General features: G+C 47.8%; 1 long non-coding RNA gene across 3 annotated transcripts in view; it reads left to right on the top strand.

The window, feature by feature from the left end:
* LOC140619165 (uncharacterized) overlaps window positions 1–22,807 on the top strand; it is a 165,443-nt gene that overhangs the window by 29,167 nt on the left and 113,469 nt on the right. Inside the window, exon 1 of one of the 3 annotated variants that reach the window (XR_012019094.1) lies at window positions 10,366–10,457. The exons of 1 other annotated variant lie outside the window; for it this stretch is intronic. This is a non-coding gene — a long non-coding RNA (uncharacterized lncRNA). Of the gene's footprint in view, window positions 1–10,365; window positions 10,458–22,807 lie in introns of those variants that run through there. One more of the 3 variants, XR_012019096.1, reaches the window with a different exon arrangement.

The raw sequence follows: 22,807 nt of genomic DNA, 5'->3' as shown, positions 1-22,807 counted from the left end.
GTTCTCGGCTTCTATGAAACAATAACAAGAGGAATATTTCAGTGCCTGCAAGTGGAGTCCTGTCTCAACAGAAGCCTAATGATTCAAGGGTGGCCCAGAGCCAAGCGGTGGGCAGTCAGTGGGGATGGGAAGCTTGTCAGAGAAAGCTTACATCACCTGGCAAGGTGGCTGCAGAAATCTGGCTCCGGATGTGAGGATGATGGCAGAGAAGGCTCACGAGTGAGTGTGGAGCATTATCAAAAAATGGGAACGGGGAGATTCTGGTTATGGAGTGGCAGGAACCTCAAGGCACCTGTAATACTCTGCAGAGTAGAAAACATGTCCAATGACCTTGGAGCTCTAGTTAAGCAGATTCTTGAGCAAAGCATTGAAAGTGCTGGTGTCAGTAGAGCGTGTGATTAAAAAAAATAAAAAGTTTAATAAAAAAAAAGATGGTTTTGAAAATTCTCAGCTTCTTCCCATGGCAAACAATGCTAAAATTAAGAAAAGTTCCCCAAGCAAGGATGAAATCCAGGGGACTACCAGGAAAATGTTATCTTGAAACGAGGAAGGGTTTGATTGTAAGATGTTTGTTAAAATCTTAGGAAGTTCTAAGAGGGTACCTTAGGGAAGTATTCAGTCATTCAGAAGAGGCTTTGTAGAGAGACTTTACATCTGCCGCCTAATCGAACAATCAAAGTGTGTTAAGATTATATCATACGGAAGTGGCTCACAGATATGACTTGTATTGAATGCAGTGAGCCCCTGGTGTGATTCACAAGAAATCCACAAAGAGAGTAAGAGAATTTTATCAACAGAAACACCACTGTCTTGAACTCAAACAAATACAGACAATAAAATGCAAGAAAGCATATGGATCCCCAAAATTCTACAGATAGGAAGCCAGCCAGGAAAAGAACTCAGCAGCAAATACATGCTTTTGTGTGTGTGTGTGTGTGTGTGTGTGTGTGTGCATTCTCCACTCAGAGAATGGCACTGGGAGCCATGAGAATTATTCCCAGGCCTTGAGCCCTAATATCAAGAGACTCCCAGCATTTGGCTGGCTCTATTTTAGCATTACTACTGACCTGTGACTCATTTATGGATCTCATTTTCCTTTCTTTCGAACAGGAGTGTCTACAACGATCATCTTATATCTATTTAAATGTCATACAGTGATCTGGGAGGAAGCACGTGACTTACTTTTTTTAGTTTCAAAAGTCTGAGTATGGAGAGGAATGGCACACCACTAGGGGTATTTACTACATCCTCTTATGAGGCTGGCTTAGATGATGGGCATCTGAACTTTGAGCTGATGTTGTATTGTGGAAGGCGATGAAACTTGGTGGGAGGGAGTAATTTGCTATGAAGTGGTATTAACTATAAAGTAGTCAAGGTTTTAGCGTCAGATGAAAGGGAAAGTATTGATCATCTGCAGTGCCATTCGCAAGATGTAAGAATTGGCAAATCTATTTTCATGTATGTTGCATTTCCATTCTGGGGAGTGGAGAATAAAGCTGCAGGCAGGCAGGAAAGTTACTCTGCACGTTTTGATGGTATTTAACATTTTTTACCAGTTTCAGGAATGCTAATCCACCTGCTTGATTGATTCCCCACCTTCCTCTGCACCTCAGGACCTCCCAGAGAGAGAGAGCCCACATCTGACAGCTCAGGATGATCACCATCCTAGAATACTGATTCACATTTTGGACCTTTTCCCATTAATTAAAAGTCTCATCCAGCGAGAATTACTTACCCAGATCACAGGGATTACAAACCAGAATCTTTATTTTATTGTACAACCAGAGGGTTTTTCTAGAAACCAAGTAAGATTTTATGAAAGCCATTTGACTTACTTGAATAAATAATCTTTGTTTACGATGAATTAATGGTTATTTGTATGAGGAGAGCATCTAGCCTGTTCCCTAAAGTCAGCATGATCTTCTCAAAACCACTCCATCAACCTCTGTGGACTTTAAGGAAGATCTATCTATCTATCTATCTATCTATCTATCTATCTATCTATAATTTTAAAAAATTTCTTTGCTAGAGATCTTGTTTGAACAGCACTTGACACTTTTATATGGATTTTGATGTTTGTTTTTCAACATGATCTTCAAAACAGCCCTATGAAATAACCATGCCAAGTGACATCACCATTGTTGGGGGCAGGCGACATGTCCCTCTGGGGAAATGTGGACATGAGCATGGGGGCATGGCAAGCCCTCTCCAGGCTCAGGCAGGATGCCCACCTCCATCAGGGGGTGAGGTTTTCTCTTCACACCCCAACACTTCCAGATGGCTCAAGCCCTGTATCTCTGTTCCCTGTGTTTGCTTGTGTTGGGTTGGGTGCCGTCTCCAGGAGGTTCCCACTCAAGGTTCCCACTCAAGAGCTGTCTGAATGTGGTGGCTGAGTTAGGGCTCATCCCCAGCCCCCCTCACCCTTTCCCCTTCTAATCTCAGCCCCTGTTCCTTTGGAGCTCTTTCCTCCACCCCCTCTTTTCTAGTCTTTGGGATTTAAAAAGAATCACTTCACAAGTAGGCATCTGGAATTTTGTTTCAAATGTATGTCTTTCTCATCTTCATTGCCTCCTCTGTGTGAGCTCCTCTGTAGGCAGGCATGTAGCCCCATCGCCCCTCCCCCTTCCACTTGTGTGGACAGCACGTGTCACACCTGGACACGCAACAGCCAATTTCTCACCACGATGTGACATGCCCTGATGGTGATGGTAATGGGCAATGGAATAGTCCTGGGCTCTAGGATAAAACTGGGACGCCCCACAAGTCCTGGGCTCCCCACCTTCACACCCTTTGCTGTATGAGTCAAACAACCCTGATTTTTTTAAAGCTAAATTTAACAAACTGTTTTGCTAGTTCTGCCAAATCTTGATCTGCTAGACATGGCTCTTTCTTATTTCCATGACTGTTTTAATCCCTCCCCAAAGCACACACCATTCCTTAATCAGAGGTAGACAAGGCAGCAAGAGGTGGTTTCTCTTCAGCTCCAGAGCTCTCAGCACCAAGAGGCACGTACATCCAGGAAAGACCGAAAGGAAGATCCCTTTCTCACCTGTTTCAGGGGCTCCAACTTCATCGTCCAGCTCCCTCTAGCCCATGGTAATGACTGATCTGTGTGGCTCTTCTTCCCCTTCCCACGTGCATGTGAATTCAGAGCACTGACCCTCATAGCAAATGGCATCATCTTGTTCTATCCCTTTGCCAGTGAAGAGCCTAACGAGGTCATGCAGGTAAAAGGGTTATCTCAGGCTCTTGACCTGTCAGAATAAGTTGAGTTTGATCTGATTTTCATTTCATAAAGCAGGCTCAGTAGGGTGACACAATATCACAATTTCCCTTTTCGTTCAAGACAGGGTTTTCATATTTTGGTTTGGTTGTAAAATTAAAGAGGCATCTCTGGACCTTTAAGTAGAACCGGGACCTCTAACTTTGAAGTTTTTGCTGCACTCTACAATACTGGAGAAAACATTTTCCAAGCAGTCCTAGTCTAGGGGCTCCCATTCCACATCTATGCAAGTAGAAGTCAAATATCCTGAATTCTCAAAACCTGACCCAAAGGAGAGGACAGGATCTCAGAAGCAAGACACACAATTGCTATAGCTGTATTAGTCATCCCTGCAGACATCTTGATTTCTGCTAGGATCCACTTTACATTTGTGATAAGGTTTATGGCAAATGTGTATGTGAATTGAAGAAATACAGTAGGGTTGAATTTATGACCTAGGAGTTCAAACATATTTAAAATTACTTAGATGCTTCAATCCAAGCACTGTACCTCTTTTTATTATGGAAAACACCAAACACAATGGATCCCACTTACAAAGGCACCAATAGAATATAATTTATTCACCCAATTAAATCAATCAAGTCCTAAGTCACCTCTCCAGAGCTTATGAATTGCACCTTCTGGCAATATTAATCAGACAACTGAATGACCTGACTGAATTTAGAGCTGATGAGAATTATTATATCGAGTCCAATCTTTGAAGAGGAGGGAAGTAAGATGCTGTGTAGACAGAATGAGTTTCTTTTAATGACTCAATCTACTTGTAAGAGTGTACATTTGACATGGGGACTAGGAACCCTGCCAGATGTTAAAGGCTCTGTTCCTTTAATTCTCTGTCACTCTAAAAATCTTGGTTTTCTGATGTTGTCTGGGTGTGCAAAAATTTTGCAAATAACTCTGAAATGGCTCTTGTGTAAAAAAATCACTTATCACTAGGGTCTTAGAGAAAGGCAATCCCTCTCCTTCTCTCCCAGAGAGGGAAACAGGACAATCACAGGTGTTGGGATTCAGACAAGACTTGCTCTGTCAGCGTCCAGCTGTGTGCCCAGTCCTCTCTGGGTCTTGATGATAATGTCTGTAAAATGGGACACGTAATAGCATCTGATGGGGTTACTCTGATGGATTGAGACATCTTGTGTAAAGATGCCAGTGCATGTCAGCTGGCTCCTTCAGAAGGCTCAGCTCCCTCCAAATTAGGTTTGCTGCTAGGAAAATCCAGTGCTCTAATGCTGAAGACCAAATGAATTAAACTCTAAGAGACTAACATTTTAGAACTCAGAAAGAGCTTAGAGATCAACTGGGGCTAGACAGTCACTTTACCAATACAAGAAAAAGAGAGGCAATGTGGACAAGTGCCTGCTCAAAGTCACACGACCAGTTAGCAGCAGAGCTGGGCTGAGTGTGCAGGTTTGAGCAGTCCTGAGTCTGCAGATTTGGCTCAATCATAGAAAAGTCACTGACATAGCTTAAAGATAATATTTAGTATCTCAAATAACAAGGGAGCAGCTCCAAGGTTGATAAAGTATGCAGCTCAGAGATATTATCAAAAGCCATGTTTCCCCCTATCTTTTGGTTGTATCATCCCATTTATCAACAATGTCATCAGACCAGACTCCAGTTCAAGGAGATGAATCCACACTGACCATGTGCACAGGAAGAAGGCTAATCTAGGCATGCATTGAATCAGATGCAACAGAATGGCTACTCTTCAGGCACGCAGGGAATCTAATCTGGTGGGTCTGGAATGTACTACATGCAGTTTAAGGGATCAGCGAAAGAGGGGTTGATTACTTCTGTGTCCAGCCCATGATACACAGAGAGCCATATTTTGGCTTAAATTTAAAAAAAATAATAATGATACATCCGGAGGTCCACACTAAGCAAAAGAAAGCTAAGTAGACTTGGGAGCAAGAGCTATGATCAGGATCAGGAGGGACATTATAATAAAGGGTTGATTCTGTAAGAAGACAGGGTCATCCTAGAGGTGTGTGCACCCAAGCCCAGGACGTTGACTCTCCAGGGCATCATGATGCTGGCTGCTGTTTTACCTAAAAACTCAGCTCCAAACATTTTATCCGAGTGGGTGCCTGTTAGTTCTCCCTCTGTGATCCTGCCACAAGGGACAGAGAGGATAATAACAACTAGGACAACACACTATGTTTGCATTTTTCTCCCTCCTAGCACTTCCTCAGCAGCAAATACATATGGGGTGTAATTAACGACATCGGTGTATTCAATGTCCAACCAATTTAAGGAAAATAACTGCAACTTGAAAAATAAAATAAGACATCCTTGCTTAGGGGTTCTGGAGCAATACTATGGACAAACATCCTGAGCTGTCCACCCCTTCCTGCCCCTCTGACTCTTCCTTCCTCCACAGCTGACACAGACAGTGTGGTACCATTGTCTCTCTCTCTCTCTCCCTCCTTTCAAGACATGGCAGGATTGCACACCCGCAATCCTTTTAAATTTAGGCATGGTCACATAATTTTGTTGGCCAAAGTGATGTGGGTGAGGATGATGTTGGGTCCCACCAGGATGGAAGCTCTATGGCCAGTGCATTCTCTGTCACATTCTCTGATCCAGCTGCCTGGGTTCCAGAGACGAAGACAATGGTGTACAGAGCTCAGCTGACATGCAGTGACATGAAGATGAGTGAGAAGCTTTGTTCTTTTACCCTACTGAGATTATGGGGTTGTTTCTTGTCACAGCATGACCTAGGCTGTCCTGGGTAATAAAAACAGCACCTCATGACAAGGGGGTTTTGTTTTCTGTTGTTGCCATAACAGCCTGCTACAAACTCAGGCACTTGAAGCAACACAGATTTATAATCACACAGCTTTGTAAGTTCAGAAGTCTGTTGGGCTTAGCTGTTCTCCTGCTCTGAGTCTCACAGGCTGAAAGCCAGGTGTCCGTGGGACTGCACCATTTTCCAGAAGGCATTTCTTCCTTGCTCATTCAGATTGTTGTTTGTACCTCTTCCTTATTGGCTTTGGAACTGAGGTCTCCATATCTTTGCTGAAGGAAGGCTTGTCCCAGCTGAGACGCTCCTGCATTCCTTGACCCTCCTTGTTCCATCTTCAAAGCCTCCAACAGTAGGCCAAACCTTCATAGGTAGAGTCTTTCCTGGATCCTCTGTCACGGCATCACTCAGCACTCATGCCACTTGCAAATGCCCGTGGGATAATGCAAGATCACCTCCCTACTTTAAAGTCTTTATTCTTAATTTTCTGTGCAGAGAGCCCTTTGCCATGAGAGGGACCACATTCCCCATGGTTTTGAGAACAGGATAGGGATATCCTCAGGGGACATTATTCAGTCTGCCACATCTGGGCTTAATCAGTTCCTTCATGACATGATCTCCTTATGTATTTCCACCTCGGATTATGGGTTCTGTGTGTTATACATCCTAAATAAATATCATCATTTGATCGCAGTTGTCATAGAGCATTATGGTTGTGCCAAAGCACTGAGGGGCATTAAAAGCAAATGTGTGAGGGAACAAAACATGGGTTTACAAAAGTGGTTCTTTGGACAGATTTGGATTGTATCCTGTGCTATTGTGATGTAATAAGACATGTATTTTTGAGTCTTTGTCTCTACTTCCTGACTCCCTCCTCTTTAATCCCTTGGAATTTCCTGGCTGATGGGGGTGTCTTTTGTTCTAAGGAGGTGACTCTTGGTGAGCTCCTGAATGGAGGCTAGTCACCAGAAAGATGAACCCATAATTAGGAGCTTAGAGATTTCAGCCCCAGAGAGAGCAGAAGGGCTGGAGATTGAGTTAATAATCTATCAAGCCTATGTGAAGAGGTCTCTAGAGAGATCTCTCAGAGGCCTGAGAGAGAGTTTCTGTGCTGGTGAACACACAGAAGTGCTGGGATTGTGACATACCTGGACAGGTCATTAAACTTTGTGTCCTTCCCCACATGCCTCCTCCCTGCATCTTTTCCATCTGGCTCTCCTGAGTTATATCCTTTTGTGATGGACTGGTAATCTGGTCAGTAAACTGTTTTCCTGAGTTCCATGAGCCACTCAGGGAAATGATGGAATCCGTGGAGGGGGTTGCAGGAACCACTGACTTATAGCTGGCGGGTCAAGAGCACAGGTGACATTCTGGACTTGCAACTGGTGTCTTGAAGGGCACAGTCTTGTGGCACTGAGCCCTTGGAGCTGCATAGGGTCTGATGCCATCTCCAGGTAGATAGTAGAAGAATTAAATGGAATCATAGGACATCCGCTTGGTGTCGACAAAGAATTACAGAATTGCTTGGTGGGAAAAACACCCACACATATAGTGGCCAGAAGAATTTGGTGAGTGTGGGAGTAAAGGGAAACGCAGAAGAACACATGTCTCTCTTGAGGAAGAACACAGAGAGGCAAGCTAGCAGTGTGGTTTGAAATGTGGACTCCACAACCAGATTGTCTGAATTTGAACGCCATGGCTTCTCGTTGCTGGTTTTTGATGAACACAACTCCTCTGTCTCTACATTCTTTCATCTTCAAAAAGGATTAGGAAAAACAATAACCTGGTGGGGTTGTAGGGAATCAATGAATTAATTCATGCCAAACCAGCTCCTAAGAAGGGTCATCTCTGAGTGTGAGCTCCCACTGTAATGTGTGCAAATTGAATAAAGGGAATGTTGATGTGATGCATGAGCTTCATTTGCAACCAAATCTGAATTATGCGATCTTTGATACTAAATGGGCAGTTTCCTGACCTTGCATCCAGAGTGGAAGGTTGTGGGTGGAAAGTTCACATTCTGCTCCTGTAAAGACCCTGTGCTTCAAGCAGTGACCAAGATGGAATGGGCTGAGGAATGAGTGGGCGTTTGGGCATCAATCATAAAAGTTGATTTTGCAGACAAAAGCTGCCTGAATCTTAATTGAGGGAAGCTGGGAGAGCATCTCTTGTGCAGACAGTAATGTCCAGAAACGCTGACTTCAGGATAGGCTTCACCTCCTGAGAAGAAACTGCTTTGGGTGCTTTCCTACACTATTCAAGAGGCAGAAAAACCTAGCCAACAAGCCCTGACACAGAAGGGTGTCCTTGGAAGAGAGAGTCAACACAGGTCATCAAGATACCTGGTGCAAAGAGCAGGTGTGATTTCTAAGCACTTCTTAGCACAAACAAGTCCAGTGAAAGGGTTACAAATGTGGGCTCTGAAGGCAGACTCCTTCTGTCTGAATCCCAGCTCCATCACACACAACCACTGTGGCCCTGGATAACTTACCGAACCTCCTTATATCTTAGTTCCTTACCTGTAAAATGGGTATAAAAAGAGCACATGCCTACAGGTCTTAATGAGGACTGACTTCACCAATATTACATTTATTTATTTTTATTTATTTTATTTATTTTTAATTTTAAAGAATATTTTATTTATTTATTCATGAGAGGCACACAGAGAGAGAGAGAGAGAGAGGCCGAGACATAGGCAGAGGGAGAAGCAGGCTCCCTGCAGGGAGCCCAATGCAGGACTCCATCCCAGGACCCCAGGATCATGACCTGAACCAAAGGAAGACAGTCAGCCACTGAGCCACCCAGGAATTCCTTTATTTATTTTTTATTTTATTTAAATTCAATTTGCCAGCGGATAGTATAACACCTAGTACTCATCTCATCGTATGCCCTCCTTAGTGCCTGTGACTCAATGTAATACCAAATATTACATTTAAAATAGTGTTATACTTGAAGCAAATGCTCGGTAAATGCTACCATTAGGTGATTTAACTTGGCATATCTCCATCTAGATCCCCTCATTGGTAAAATGGGCCATGATACCATGCAAATACACAAGATTCATCCATTTGACAACTGTGTACTTGAAGTACAAAGTGTTCGAACTGTTGAGAATTGGGGGTGGGGTGGGGTGGGTGGGTAGCAAATATGAAGAAATCCAGGCAGGATGTCTGGGTGGCTCAGCGGTCTGGATCGGCTCAGGGCCTGATCCCGGAGTCACAGAATCGAGTCCCACATCGGGCTCCCTGCATAGAACCTGCTTCTCCCTCTGCCTGTGTCTCTGGCTCTCTCTGTGTCTCTCATGAATAAATAAATAAACTCTTTTAAAAAATACGAAGCCATCAACATCGGGGTTGTGTTTTGGATGGGAGGAAAGGCAGGTAGTTGGAGACAGACTGCATGAAAATAGCCAAACGAATAAATGGGATAATAGTGAATTGACTATTCGACTAAATGCTCTGTAAATAGGGGTTACATTCTCCTTCTGTCCTAAGTTACTTCCTCATAGTAGTCGATCTGGGATCTGCATTTGGCTTTCCAACTGGAAGGCTGATATTCCCCTGTGGAGAAGAAAGAAATGATGAGTGGGGAATCACACACCATAAACCTGTGGAAAGATGGCTGGTCAGGAGAGAATGGTAAGCAGGCTCCCATCCCTCAGCCAGGAATCATGGGATCTATTTTATTTCCCACTGATCTGGAGAAGCTAAAAATATTTCCTATGATGAAACAAAACAAAATCCTCCAGCCCTTTGGGCTGCAAAAATCAACTCCCAGTCCCTACAGGAGGCTACAGGCAGGCTCACCGCACTTCCCCTCCTGGGTCCTGTCTGCAGCAGCCACCGAAGTGGACAACGCGGGAATTAGCATCATTCGTTCAAGTAAATAGTTCTCTGCTGTCACCGAAAACTCTAAGAATCCATATTTTACACAACACCTTTAGGACTGGAACGTTCTCTTAGCCGCATCCTACTCCTCCAGGCCAACAAGCAGAACTACCTTTTCCCCCCATCTCCTCTGGCCTGACCCCTCGCTCAGAAAACCACGATTTCCAAGTGCAGGTGCGTCAAAGTGTTGTGTGCTTACACACACACACACACACACACACACACGCACACACACCCGCAGAGGTCAGAGGGAGCGCCTACCACCCTCCACGCAGAGGTGCGGAGAACCGGGTTCGAACGTTCCAGGGCTATGCTGTGGAGAGGTAAGACCAGAAGCGGGTAAAGTAGAATTTAGGGGCAAGGGAAGGAATTCCCGAGGAGTCTGCTGGGGCCGCCCCTCTTCCTCCTCACCGAGGATTTCCCGCCCTCCCTCTTCCTCCCCCTCCCTCCTCCTCCCTCCCTCCGCGCGTCTCCCAGCAAGAGGACTCCGCTTCTGCACGTTCCATTTGCTTGAAGCTGGACTGGGATTGGGGCGCAGGTGTGCGGGGTGAGAACTGGGACGGGGCGGGGACGGGGGCGGGGCGCAGGTGCGCGGGGTGAGAACTGGGACGGGGAGGGGGCGGGGGCGGGGCGCAGGTGCGCGGGGTGAGATCCTGGACGGGGCGGGGACGGGGCGCACGTGGGAGGGGCGAGATCTTGGACCCTGGCCGGGGCCGGGGCGGGGCGCAGGTGCGCGGGGTGAGATCCTGGACGGGGCGGGGACGGGGGCGGGGCGCAGGTGTGCGGGGTGAGATCCCGGACGGGTCGGGGGCGGGGCGCAGGTGTGAGGGGCGAGATCTTGGACCCTGGCGGGGGCCGGGGCGGGGCGCAGGTGGGCAGGGTGAGATCTGGGACCCGGCGGGGACGGGGAGGCGGGGCCCAGGTGGGAGGGGCGAGATCTGGGACCGGGAGGGAGCGGGACTGAGGAGCGGGTTGGCGGGGTCGGGACTGGGACCCGGGCAGGGGCAGGCTGGGATCTGGGCCCGGGTCGCAGCCAGGGCGGGGGCGTTGGTGGGAGCGGCAGTGGCTGGGACCTGGGCGGGGGCGGGGCGCCGAGGGCGGGGCTGGGGCTGGGCCCCGGGCGGAGCCGAGGGCGGGGGGAGGTGGGCGGAGCGGGGCTGGGAAGCGGCGCGGCCGAGGGGCTGCAGGAAAGTTGCGGGGATCCGAGCGGCTGCAGCCGCGGAGCCGCGGGAGTGGGGACCGCCCCGCGGGGGCAGAGCGGGCGGCGCGCACCGGGGCGGCAGGGAGCGCCCCAGACCCGTCTCCCGGGGATGTGTGGGGCCCCGAGCCTGGTGCGGGCGCGCGGCCGGGCACAGGTAAGGCAGGAGTGGGCGTCTGTCGCGCCGGCCCTTGGTCGGGCGAGGCAGCCTGAACTTGGGGTTCGGTGAGGAAATCTGTCGGGGCCGCGATGCCACCAGCGGTGCCCCAGCGCGCCCAGGGAGGCCGTTTCCCTGGATGGGAAGACCCGGGGGCCTCTGCGGGGCACTGGGGGCAATTTGGGCAGAACAGACCTCTTCAGAACCCGTACTGGGAACCATGGGAGCGCCGGGAACCTGACTAGGTTCTATTCCCAGAAGCGAGGAGCTGGAGAATGGCTGAGGGGAAGCGTTTACTGTCCCCCACCGCGAGTTTCCGTGGGGTCTACTCCCACTCCACACTGACCACGTGGTGATATTTAGGATCTATGAAGTGGGGCAGGTTATGTGACTCCCTGCCCGCAAACACCGGGTCACATCCTGGCTCCTCCTCCGTACCCCCAGCTTGTCAAATTGGCAGAGGGCCTGAGACTTGTTGCACCTGAACCTTCCAAGCCAGGTCCTAGAGCAGGCCTGGACCACCCAAGGAGGCAGTTAACAGAAAACTCTGGCTTGGTGGAAATCTGGGAACCACCCCCGACACCCCAGATTCAGTCCGATGGGATTTAGGGGGTTGCAGTAGAGATTATCAGGCTCAGAGACACTGGTGCCTGGGGAGAGCAGGTGTGAGTCTATCTTACAGGACTAGTTTTCCCAGGAGTCCTATACCTGGGGCTGTCCCCTCAGTCTCCCTGCATGGAGGGAATGAACCTCTTGGAGCTTAGGGGATTTAATGGGTACGTTGGGCACAAAGCACATTGCCTTGAGTGTTCCAGAGGCTGGCTGGCCTTATGACTCTTGCTATTTTATTCTGCACATCTAGGACCGGGTTCACCCTGTGGGGACAAGGCAGGAGGGGCGGGAAGAGGTGGTTCCCAAGGCCCAGGAGCAGCTGGCTGCACATTGGGATGGCCCTAGGACAGGGGCAGTGAAGCCTCAGCTCTGCAGGGACGGTGCCTGCGCCAACAGCTTATGCCAGGGTCCTGGGATATGGGTCCAGGAGGAGAAAACGAGAGAGTACTTCTTTCTTGCTGCTGCACAGGGGGGAGGGTCTGCAGGGCCTCATGGATTAAGCTGTCCCCAGGTTACACACATACCTGCACCTTGCCTGTGGGGCCCTGTGGGGCCACTGGTTTCCATTCCAGCCTCTGGACCCATTGGTTGTCAAAAGCCGAATCCACTTTAGTGGAGAACATTTTTCTTTTCTTCCTGAAACTGTTTCAGCTGGGCTTGAAGCACTTTGGTAGAACACCTGGACACTCTGCCAACTGAGATGAAAAGTTGCATTTGCTTCTCAGAAGTCTACATGCACAGCCTGAAATTCCAGAGAAATCACCCTCCTTATCAGGTACCCTGGCAGCTCAATACACTCTGTTCTCTCCAATAGCACTCCCTAAAGGTTATAATGGTGCCCCATCCACATGCTCTAGAAAAAATAAGGCCCCACATAGGCAAACGGTGGTGGTGTGTAGGGGGTTATCTTTCTCGTCTGTTTCATTTGAGTATTTGTGTGTACCTGGATTGAGGACACCATGAATTTCCCATCTCTCTCCTCCTCTGTTGGTTTTGACTATCAGTCTAGTCTTTAGGGGCAGGATTCAGACTGTGTGTGTGTGCACTGTGCACATTTACTTGTGTGTGATTGTATGTATATTTATGTTTTTCATTTTATAAAAACATTGCCTGAACTGAAGTTTATCTAGAGATGGACCAAAGAAACCGTATTCTGGCACAACAGTAAACAAAAAGCTTGTTATGTTGGATTTATTAAGAGGTGGAATTGTTTTGTCCTTTATGGGAGATTTAAGATACTTTTTGGGAGTAATTTTGATGCCATACTTGCAGACTTCAGAAATTGAGTCCTGCATCATACGAGAAGGATGGGTTTTAACAAGCTGTTTAAACAAAGTGGAGCTTATAGTTTCTGGGTAATAATTTGTTTTGTGGGACCCAGGAAATTTAACAAAAAATCCCCTGCCCCTGGACAAGCAGAGCAGGACTAGCTCCATTTTCTGCTGCCCCTGCCACCTCCTGTATCACCCCCACAGGACCTGCTTATTGCTTAAGGCGCTGCCTCGCCCTAGTGGAGCCGCTGGGCACACCCTAATCGGAAACCGGCTCATAACTATGTAACCCGGCCTTGTGCCCGCCAAAAGTGCGCGCCGATTCTCACCAAAGTAATAGGCCAGCTCAAGTGGATACTATAGGGTAAGGTGTAATTCCATCGGCCACCTGCGCGTGGACCGACATGACTGTGCAACTTTCTGTGTATCCCATGGGCCACTGGCCCCTATACAGCTGCTGAGCCTCTTAGTCTCAGGTCCAAGTCCCTGCTCCGCTGTGTCGGGTGCACTTGGACCCAAGCTCGAGCTTGTAAATAAACCCTGGTGTGTTTGCATCGGTGTCGGCTCCTTGGTGGTTTCTCGGATTCGCAATCTTGAGCACAACAGTTTTAAAAAAAACTAAGTTGCCAAGGTCGAGTGAAAAACAAATCTTCTCCTATCTACTACTTGAAAGGACCGCACTGCACAACTGGGTCAGCATGTAGTGTGTAAACCATCCTTGTTTTAGAAAATTCTTTCTTTGTAACTGTCTTGTACTCCCCTCCCACTCATAAATGCAAATAGCTCTTCTTGTTGGAGTAGACCGCATAGAAAAAAAGAGAAACACCTTTTGAGAGATTCCATTTTAAGTCAACCAGGAGGCCCGATCAGAGAAAGTAGTTACAGAATTGAAACAAATAATGCCAACTGCATTGATCACATGGGAGCAGGGTAAGGAGTGCATGTGGAGTGGAGTTTTGCTAAATTCTCTCAGTTCATGGGACTGTAGATGATTTATTAAGAACCGAACATCTATCATCCAGAAAGCCATTGTCCTTGTGCATTTCTCCCTATTTCTCGCCTTACATCTAAGGGGGAACCATTTTAGACCCTTTATCGGTTTTGTTTTTTATATCTTTGGGTGATTACTTCCTGGGGGGGTAATAGGGCTGTTTGTTAGTGGGTCTGCCTCGAAGTCAGTAACTATTCCCCCTTCTTCCCTGACAGCCTCCAGATTTGGCTTGCAGAGCAGCGTGCCCCGCCTTGAAGGGAAATAGGGTTCGCAGCTGCCCTTGCCGGCCAAGAGTGGCCACGTGACATGGAGCTGCCCTATGGGATGCGAGGGAGGCCTGGGGCGGGGCTTGGGGTCTGGGCCCTGGAGGGCGGCGCAGGCCCTGGCAGCGGGGAGCAGGGAGCGGCCTGTGCGCTGCGCAGCTGGTGAGCCGGCTGCCGCCTCCCGCCCCGGGTGGGTGTCTGTGCCCTCCGGTGCGGGCCGTGGGGACAGCTGAGGCTCCCCCCAGGTCCCTGGTTCTTCCCCAGGGGTGGGTCCCCGGGGGCATCTGGGAGTTAGTTTCTGTGACCGGCCCACCCCCGACTTAGCCACTTGGGGGGCCCCCCTGCGCGCTCCACGCTGGCGAGCATGCGCAGAAACTGTGCCTCCCTTCCACCGCTGGCGGGGGTGGGAAACGGGGTAACCGGTCCAGGAGAACTTGGGCGTTTCCTGCACACACACGCATTGCCAGGTGGGCCGCCGTGCACTGCCGGGCGTTTGGGGCGAGGCAGACCTGGGACCCGGCGCCTGGATGCCATGTCGGTGGCGGCCTCCTGGGCGGTAACCCCGAATCGGAAACCTCCTGCCGGGAATGGCCAACCCGCCCAACATGCGCGCCGCCGGCCGCGCGCTCCTGCTCCTTTGGAAACTGGACTTATTTTTCTGTAAATCAGAGGTTTCAACGTGAAGATCGTTCGTGATAGGTAGGTAGGTGGATGGATGGGCAGATGGCGGTGCGTGTGCATGGATGCGTGGGTTAATACGCATATGCACGTGGCCCGGCTCCTGGCTCGACACGAGGGCGGTGACAGGAGCCACCTCCGAGCTGGGCCGCACCACGGCTCTGTCCTGCCCTCCTCGAGGACGGGCCGCATGCAGCATGCAGCGGCGGGTGGAAGCAATCTCGGAAAACACGGGAGCCATGCAGCCTCATTGCTCATTCAGTGTGCGAACAGCCGCTGTGCCACCTACTAATGGAAAGAAGACTGATGGTACCGCACAGGATTTTGAGATTAAGCAGAGGCATGATGGCTTGTCGGGGCATGAGGCATCTATCAATACCAGTCCTTGTGGTTTCATAGCATATTCCTAAATCCTGATAAGCATTTCGTGGTCAGCTGGTTCCAGGACAAAATGAACACCTGCCTGCTGATGTGTATGACTTTCCATATAATAACCCTTCGGACAAAATTTGTCTTAAAATGTGCTTCAGGCCTGGTGGGACAAGTATAAACGTCCTCGAATTCCCAGATGAATTTGCCACAGTCATTAAGAAAAAGAATACACCTTAAATTTCTTGTAAATCAATCGCCTGGAAGTGTAATAAACCTATTTATAACTAAAGAAAAACTCGGGAGGCCTACGTAGGTCGTTGAGTGCCTTTCGCTCAGGGCGTGATCCCAGTGTCCTGGGATCGAATGCCACATCGTGCTTCCTGCAGGGAGCCTGCATCTCCCTCTGCCTCTTTCTCTGTGTCTCTCATGAATAAATAAAAAAAATTTTTTTTTTTTTTAAAGAAAAGCTTACTTAAAATGCAAATTTCCTTTCATTTCCTTTTCTGCATGTGAAACTCATGGAGAAGTTAAAGGTTTTCCATAGGAGATCACTTTGAACATTTTACCCTCAAATCTGGCTGGTGTATATCTGCTTTTCTCGAATGGAGACCATTGTTATGCTGCACCAGGGGTTTTAAGGAACGTCACCCAGCGCTTCACTTTGCTGGTATCAGTGCTAGGTGTGCTGCTTGCTCCTAAGCCCACTTTGTAGAGAGAGCTAGGAAATGTACGTATGCACACGAACCCATGTATCCGTGCGTGTACATGTGCACACACACATTTGTCCCTCTGTCCATCCATCCATCACAAACGAGATTTATATTGATACTTCTGATTGCGGTAAATAGTATCCTCCCCCCCTTTCTTTCTTTTACCTTCTTTTTCTGACTTCGAGAAACCTGGCTTTCATGTTCTGTTTCCATACTTACTCATTCCTGGTGTAAGCTATTTCAGAACCGTGCATTGTCTTCAGCCTTACAGCTTCCAGTCAAGAGACAGTTTCCAGAGCTATCAGGCTGGATCTTTTCCTTTTCATATCCTTTCATGTGGCTGTGTTGTTCATTTGTAATACAGTTAGGCTCATCTTATTCCATTCTAATCTCTTTCGTTTCTGATTTGTCCTGCTGACGATTATTTTTTCCACCAGTAAGCAGATGCATGTGCATTCTCTTATATCCTCTTCTTTCTGCACTAAGAGGAGTGTGTTCGAGATGCTCACTTGTATACTTAACAGTGTGTCCTGGAAATTGCTATCGATTCAGGTCCTCATTCCTTCCCTCTTCCTTTTAAATAGATTTTGCTTTTTATTTTTTAATTAAAAAATTAATTAAATTTAATTTATTAGAGAGTGAGTGCACAGAGGGAGTGAGAGAAGCAGACTGCCCGCTGAGCAGAAAGCCTGATGCAGGGACCCTGGGATCATGACCTGAGGCAAAGGCAGATGCTTAACTGACTGAGCCACCCAGATGCCCCTAGATTTTTTATTTTTTAATTTTTTTTTAGAGCAGTTGTAGGTTCACAGCGAAACTGGGAAGTACAGAGAGTTCCCATTACATGCCTGCCCCTGATGTACACTACCTTTCTCAGTACCACCACCCCGCCTCCCATCCTCTGCTGTGGCTGCCTAGTACTTTGCTTGTGGATGCACCCCAAGTTATTCAGCCACTCTCCTATGTCTGGACACTTCTTTATCTTATTGTTTACAGCATGTAATTAGGTTCAGGTTAACTATTGGTATCTAAATCTAATGATGCCTTGAGAAACTTCCAGTGTATGTGATGCTGGGGCTAGGCACCGTCGTAGTGGAATTGGGTTGATCCTGGTGCCAAGAAAATTTGAAGGAAACCCTGGGAGCTTTCATTCCTGGATTCCTGTAACAGCCCTTTCTCCTGTCACAGAGGGGCTGCTCAGATCTGCAAGATCTCATGGGATGGGGGTAGAGGGGATAAGAATGAAGACTGAGTTTGGGTCACATGTGTGTGAATCCCAGGCACCCCTGAACTAGCTGTGTCACCTTCAGCATGCCACACTGACCTCTCTGTGATCAATACATATTTGTTGGGTGCATGATTGACTTTAGAAGTAGTATAGGACTGATCCAGAATAAGGTATATAGATTGCCAACACCATAAAAATTGGTGAGTCAGCCAATAAAATATAACAAGCATGGAAGGTTAGGATACTTACGGACTTTTGTCTCATTCTGGAAGATTTCCGCCTCCTGCCTGGTCATTACAGCTGATTTATCATTTCAGATATACTTAATATGCTTTGTCTGGTGTTTCCTTAATGCCAGCTACCCAACATTTTGGTGGGTTTGTTTTTTACCGTATCAGTGATGTGCCATTTGCATGGGTTTAACCAGATATGCACCCTATGTATAATTATTTACTTGTCTTTAAGTCAACTCATTTTACAAAGCATATAAATTAAAAAGGAAACTTGACACCTACCACCCTAAATAGAAAACCAGCTTATGATAAAGACAAGGTTGTCATAGACATAAGGACCACACATATGAAACAACATTAAATGCAGTCGAGGTACCGTTACCTGCAGAAGGGCCTGGGTGGAGGCTTGCTCTCTCTCCTTCTGGAAGGAGAAGCACCAATGCCTGAGACAGTTTAGCTCAAGCCGAGACTTCTCCTTGGAGTCCAGACTGTAGGACTGAAGGAGGATGTGATAGAGATGATTGTCTCACTCCTTGACTCGGTAGTACTTCAGGTCACGTCTTTGAACCACTAGAATCAGCTCTAGATCCAGGAGGCACATCAGGCCTGGGAAAAACTGGCTTTTCACCATTAGAGATTAGAATCAGTCCAGGTGCACACGTTCCTGAGACAGCCTCTTGCTGGTCTGCCTCAGTTGCCCGAGGTCTTGGCTGCTGACTCGAGAAATCCCGTTCAGTGCTGTGGGGCTTGTGTCCCTTTGTGTGTGGCTCCTAGAGACGCTGCAATACATTTACCATTTTACAGGTATTTCTGGTTATGTCTTATGTGCAAATCCCAGTTAGTTTTTCTTAACTCCCTCCCTCCCTTCTCCCTTTCTCCCTCCTCCCTTTACTCCACTCTTTCTCCACTCCTCTCCACTTGTTTCTCTCTCTCTGTTTTTTTTCTTCTTCTGATAAATAGTCCTAGCCCTCATGGAACTCACAGACTATATAGAGGGAGAGAGAAGGCAAATGTGTAAGTTAACATATTCTTCCCCAAGCCAAAGTGTAACTTTGAGTAAATGAGTCTAGAAATAGATAGGAGTCTGTTTCAATAGTTCCATTTTAGGAATTAGAGAATGAGATGAAGCAATACTACTGTGATCCCACGGAAGGCATCGGAATTGTCTTGCCGGATGCTGAATCAGAGAAGACTGTCGATTAGCATGATTTAGCCAAGCATCTACTATGGAGGCCTGTGTGGTGGACTGCAAGGGACGTAGGCCCTCTGAGCTAAGAACTGTCCGAACATGCACACCACTGTTCAGGTCCCCAAGGAAGTGATGTGGACAGGAAGTGACCTGAGAGAACAGAGAGGACCGCGCAGTCCAGGTGGATAACCAGAGGAGTCTTCCTGGAAGAGGAGGCTTGGGAGGATGAGCAGAGCTTGGCTTGATGAATGCAACCTGGTGACGGTCTACTGCTTTTCATGGAGCATCAGTAAATTAAGATTGGACATTCCAGTCCCTGGGATTTCAACTCTGTGCTATTTCAGCATTTTGAAGATTCTGAAATGCTTTCCCCCCATCCGTCTCATTTAGTGCCTCGCAGTCCTCAGAAGTCCTCATGATTATGATCCCCATTTTCCAGATGAGCAGACCCAGAAGGGTGAGGTAACTTTCACAAGACAGGCAAGTTAAGGAAGGTATGTTTGAACTGAGCCTGTCATCCCCAGAATCTGACTTCTCACCAGCTCTCTGCTCAGAGAGGCAACATCTCAAGGCTTAATGTAAACTGAAATGCCCACCAACAGGAGAATGAGAGACAGACACATGTTCCTATATTCATCCAGGGAAATGCTAACCAGCCATGAAAAGTAATTAGTGCTGCATGTTTTCACAGGGATAAGTCTTTAAAACACAAAATTGAATATAAAAATTAAAAAGCAAGTTGCCAGAGCATACCTAGAACAAAATATCATTATATACAGTTTAAGACCTGCAAAAACAATTTCATACAATTTTTTGAATACCTAATTCCATATTGAATGTACAAAATAAAATGCATGGAAAATAATCTAAGTATTGGGATAATGGTGTCTCTGGGGAGGGCGGAGGGTGGGTGGGGTGAGGTGGGAGTCTCCAGGAGCTTCAGCACACCTGTAACTTATTTCCTGAGCTGGGCAGGGACAGGAGTGCTGTGTTATTTTCTATACTGTTTAGCTGCCTGATGTATTTAATAATTAAAATTTTATTTTATTTTATATATTTATTTTAATAATTAAAATTTTAATTAGGTGGCTGGTCGTACAGTGGTCAGGCGGGCACATTTTCCTCTCGACTCTGAGACAAGAAGCTTTTCCTGAAGTGATTGGAGACACAGATGAAGTAACACATGCTTTGACTCTCAGCTTAGCGTGTAGTGTAAATGACTGTATTTGGTGCACTGAAATGAATCTTGCATCAGCAGCCCCTACTGGTTGGCTAGGGCTTTCTTAGAGGCAAAGTGGAGTGAGCCTGTTGTTGGCACCTTTTTCTGGTTGAATTAGACCAAGTGTGTTCACTATTCTCAATTCTAAGAAGCAGAATCTGAACTGAATACCCAGGCAACTCTGAGCATAAAATCCAGGAGGAGCAACAGCATTGAGGTTGAGAGTAGAGCATGCCCTGCATTCATTCCGCAAATGCTCCTGTACATGTTCCAGGGGTTTTCCTAGACACTGGAGCTACAGCAGCAAATAGCAGAAATGTAGAGCTTGTCCTGGTGGAAACATTCACTCTAGCAAGTGACACATTTCCCCTTTGCCCAAAAACAAGCCAAGTAACAGAGGTAATAGGAACATTACTTAAACCATTGCCAAAGTAAGTATATATATTGGAAAGTTTGATTTGCTTGCAACTAAATAGCAGCACACATTAATTAACTTGTTAAATGCCATTTATGAGCCAGCTGCTTTCTTAAACACTGAGGCTGCAGCGAAGGTCCCAGGACTGCCTGTGATTGGTCTGATTTGAGCTAGAAGTTCATTCCTGAACCAATGACTGTGACCCAGAGGGTGGGATATTCCGATTGACTATGCTGGGTCACATGTCTACCCCTGAAACATTTGGGCTCAACTCAAATCACACAGGGATGCCTCGGTGGCTCATTCGGTTAAGCATCTGCCTTCAGCTCAGGTCGTGATCCCAGGGTCCTGGGATTGAGCCCAGTGTCAGGCTCCCCCCTCAGCTGGGAGTCTGCTTCTCCAGCTCCCTCTGCCCCTCCCCACTGCTCATTCTCTTTCTTTCTCAAGTAAGTAAATAAAATCTTAAAATACACACACACACACACACACACACACACACACACACACAAAGCCCAAACAGAGTAGCTTCCTAGAAAGAAATGGGGAGCTCTTCCATGAACAAAGGGGATATATGGTATTAGAGGGAGGATGTTACTAAAATTACCTCCTAGCTCCTTCTCCCTCCTCAGAGTTCCCCAGAACTTTCCCTTTGCCTTGGTTATTGTAGAAACTCATTCTGAGCCAGAACTCATCCCTCTACATGTGCTTGCCATGTTTGGCTCTTCGCTGGATTAGCGTGCCCTGAGCTCTGGACTCCCAGGACAGGGGAGCAGCATCCTTCCCTGGGGGGCTTCTCGATGTCACGGTTAAGCAGACAGACGCCTGGGGCTGATCGGTCTCTGAGGCTGACACAGGCCTGTCTGCTGAGAGTGAGGCCAGTGCACTGTCTGCTGCCCCCGTGCCTGGCCTGCCAGTCCACATCTAATTGATGAGGACATTGAACGCAACCGCTGCTGGTCACTTCACAGCTATGAGCTGATCCATTCACGAGACTCTGAAAAGATGGACAAATAAGTAAGACATTATTTTCTGCCTCAATCTGCATCACCTTTCTATTGCTGCCATAACGGTACCCCAGACTTAGTGCCTGAAAACCACGTAAGTCCTTTTGGAAGTCAGAAGTTGATGAAAAGCCGCACCAGGCTAATGTCAGGGGGTTGGCAGGCTGTGTTCCCCCTGGAGGCCTTGCTCAGTCAGCTTGTTTATTATGGTTTTGGGCCGGGGTCCCGGTTTTTTCGATAGCTGTCCACTGAGGGTCATTCCCAGCTTGTAGAGGATGCCCTCATTCCTGGGTTCATGGTCACTTTCCTCCATCTCCAACCAGCAATGGCAGGTGGAGTCCCTGCCTGCTTCCAGTCTCTTCTGCTTCTTTGGTCTTTACATCTCTCTGGCTGACTCTCTTGCCGTCTTCCACTTTTAAGGGTTCATGTGATTAGGGCCCATGGGGATAGTCCAGAACAAGCTGTCTATATTGAGTCCCTAACCTTCATTCTGTCTGCAGAGCTCCTGCCATTCTCTGTAACCTATTCACTCCCAGGTCTCGGGGAGTAGTAGGTCATGGACATCTCTCAGGGCATTGCCTATCACAGGAGCTAATCCAAAGGTCGAAGTTTTGTGGATGGCTAGGGTTGGAGTGGAAATTTGAGGTCACGGAATCCATCCTCTGACCTGAGCTCGACCTTTCCCGTGTACAGCAGGAGCCTGTTAACAGAGCAGGTGTATTTCTATCCCGTCTCCCATAGGTGACAGAAGAAGCCCACCTTGGCTCAGTGAGGCTGACAGCCTAACTCCTCTGTGAGCTGCTTTCCACATGGATATGAGTGAGGGGCAATGTGGCCTGCTGCTTGGGGCCATCTGGGTTGGAACCCCAGCACGTACTCCCCAGCCCTCCAACTTTGGATGAGTCACAAACCTCTCAACCTTGGTCTCCTGCTGTGTCCAAGACCCAGCCCTCCTCTGTGTAAGGCTCACTCCTAGGCCACGTGGATACAGCAGAACCAGGGCCAACCAAGTTCCACTCTCAAGGCGTTTACACTGTGGTGGGAAAGTCAGGATATGAAGAACAGGAGTCCTGGTAAGGCGGAACAGAATTATCAGCGGGGCTTGGGTCATGAGGAGAGCTCATCAGAAAATGTGCTTTAGAAAGATTTGCTGTGGGATCCCTGGGTGGCTCAGTGAGTGGTTGAGTGCCTTCAGCTCAGGGCATGATCCCGGGATCCTGGGATCAAGTCCTGCATCGGGCTACCTGCAGGGAGCCTGCTTCTCCCTCTGCCTGTGTCTCTGCCTTTCTCTGTGTGTCTCTCATGAATAAATAAATAAAATCATTAAAAAAAAAAAAAGAGAAAGCTTTACTGAAACACC

The sequence above is a fragment of the Canis lupus genome, chromosome 27 (genome assembly GCF_048164855.1).
Source record: "Canis lupus baileyi chromosome 27, mCanLup2.hap1, whole genome shotgun sequence".
NCBI classification, from domain to species: domain Eukaryota; kingdom Metazoa; phylum Chordata; class Mammalia; order Carnivora; family Canidae; genus Canis; species Canis lupus.
The sequence above is the reverse complement of the archived record's forward strand: the minus strand, read 5'-3'. Positions and strand labels throughout refer to the sequence as shown.